Raw genomic sequence first — 2,733 nt, forward strand, 5'->3', positions numbered from 1 at the left:
CTTCCTTAAACAAGGACTCTCCACCGGGCATGGTGGCTCATGTCTGTAATCTCAGCACTTTGGGAGGCTGAGGCAGGCAGATCACCTGAGGTCAGGAGTTTGAGACCAGCCTGGCTAACATGGTGAAACCCGGTCTCTACTACAAATACAAAACTTAGCCGGACACGGTGGCGCATGCCTGTAGTCCCAGCTACTCCGGAGGCTGAGGGTGGAGAATTGCTTGAACCCAGAGGCGGAGGTTGCAGTGAGCTGAGATTGTGCCACTGCACTCCAGCCTGGGCGACAGAGCGAGACTCCATCTCAAAAAAAAAAAAAAAACAAGGACTCTTCCTCACCATATTTGTTGCCCTGTGGGACGCTGGTCACTGACATTAGCTGATCCACTCAGAATCTCTTTTCCAGGAATTAGGAACTGGGCCTCAAAGGAGGCAGCATAAAGCTTGAGAGGTGAGGTGGTCTTCTGTCATGTGGGCTGGGAGGTGGGAGGGACAGAATGGGTGCAGGTGTGGAATGGGAGGAGCAAGACTGAGCAGAGAGAGAAGTGGCCCCCTGGTTCCTGCTACATTCCCAGTTCTAGTTCCAGTCCTTGGAGAACCTGGCTGGAGTCTGCCCTTGGCCTCCATGAGACACTGTTTTTCTTTAGCCCAATTGGTTTCTGTTATTTGTCTGGCAAGATTATTTTTTGAGATATTAATTTGTTTTATTCTCTGTCATTTTCCTCCTATTCCAATCTGGAAGCCAGGCCTGGCAGTTTTTTCGAGGGGCCTAAACTGCTTGGAGTCAATGGCTCAGTCTGGAGAAGTCTAAACTCATTGAAGAGAGCTCTGAGGGAAGGATGGGGATGCTTGAGAGCCTGGAGGGAGGGGCTTCAGAGGCTGCAGGTCCTCTTTCAGACTTTCCAGTTTCGTGAGCCAACAAAGTTTGTTTTATTTCGTTTCATGTTTTCTTTTCTTTTCTTTATTCTTTTCTTATTCTTTTCTTTTCTTTTTTGGAGATGGGTCTCACTCTGTCACCCAGACTGGAGTGCAATGTTGCAATCTCGGCTCACTGCTACCTCCACCTCCTGGGCTCAAGTGATCTTCCCATCTCAGCCTCCTAAGTAGCTGGGACTACAGGTATGCCACCATGCCTGGCTAATTTTTGTGTGTTTTTTTATAGAGATGGAGTTTTGCCATGTTGCTCAGGCTGGTCTCAAATTCCTGGAATCAAGCAATCCACCCACCTTGGCCTCCCAAAGTGCTGGGATTACAGGTGTGAGACACTGTGCCTGGCCTCATGTTTTCCTTTTTTTTTTCTTTTGAGTAAGGGTCTGTCTCTGTCACCCAGGCTGAAGTGAAGTTGCATACTCTTGGCTCACTGCAGCCTGGAAGTCCTAGGCTCAAGTGATCCTCCTACCTGTCTTCCAAGTAGTTGGGACTACAGGTGCGTGCCATCACACTGGCTAATTTTTATATTTTTGGTAGAGACAGAGTCTTCATATGTTGGTTAGGCGCATATTTTCAATTTTAAAAAAACATTTATGTATTTTACTCAAACCAATTAGAGTTGGGTTTCTGCTACTTGCAACACAAAGTATCCTAACTGATACATGCCAAATACCAGTGCTATCTGAGTGATGAATGAGAAGCTAATACTTAACCCTCCCCTCTTTTTGCATCTGCTTTCTTCATGCTTTCTATTGAATTTTGAATGAACTGCTTAAAAATTAGTAATTTAAAAGTAAAGTTACCTTTGGGAACCCAAGGCAGGAGGATCGCTTGCATCCAGGAGTTAGAGGGCAGGCTAAGCAACATGGGGAGATTCCCTTTCTAAAAAAAAGAAAAAAAAAAATTAAAATTAGCCAGGCATGGTGGCATGTACCTATAGTCCTACTTATTCAGAAGGCTGAGGTGGCAGGATCACTTGAGCCCCTGAGGTCAAGACTGCAGTGAGCTGTGATTGTGCCACTGCTCTCCAGCCTGGACCACAGAGTAAGACCCTGTTTCAAAAAACAAAAACAAAAAATAACCAACAACAAAAAAAGGAAAACTGGATGGACACAGTGGCTCATGCCTGTAATCCCAGTACTTTGGAAGGCCGAGGCAGAAAGATTGCTTGAGGTCAGGAATTCAACACCAGCCTGGGCACTAGCAAGAGCCTTGTCCCTACAAACAAACAAACAAAAAAGAAAATTAGCCAGGTGTAGTCCCTGCTACTGGGAAGGCTGAGGCAGGAGGACCACTTGAGCCCAGGAAGTTTGAGGCTACAGTGAGCTATAATCATGCCACTACACTCCAGCCTAAGTGACAGAGTAAGATCCTGTCCTAAAAGTAATAAAATAATAATGATAAAAAGCAAAACATAATGGAAATACCAACGCAAAACACTTCTGGACTTGTTTTATTACTTTGAATTTAAATATAATTTTCTTTCTTTTTTAAAAGTTTACTGTTTTTGGCAGGCATGTTTGGTCAGAGGGATGAGGTGTAACTTAAGAGCAGATGCTGCTGGGCGCGGTGGTTCACGCCTGTAATCCTAGCATTTTAGGAGCCTGAGGTGGCAGGATCACTTGAACCCAGGAGTTCAAGACCATCCTGAGCAACATAGTGAGACCCCATCTCTACAAAAATTTTTAAAAATTAACTGGGTGTGGTGGCATGCACCTGTAGTTGCAGATACTCAGGTGGCTGAGGTGAGATGATTGCTTGAACCCAGCAGGTCCAAGCTGCAGTGATCTATGACCACGCCACTGCA

Source organism: Piliocolobus tephrosceles, chromosome 1, assembly GCF_002776525.5.
Source record: "Piliocolobus tephrosceles isolate RC106 chromosome 1, ASM277652v3, whole genome shotgun sequence".
Lineage (NCBI taxonomy): Eukaryota > Metazoa > Chordata > Mammalia > Primates > Cercopithecidae > Piliocolobus > Piliocolobus tephrosceles.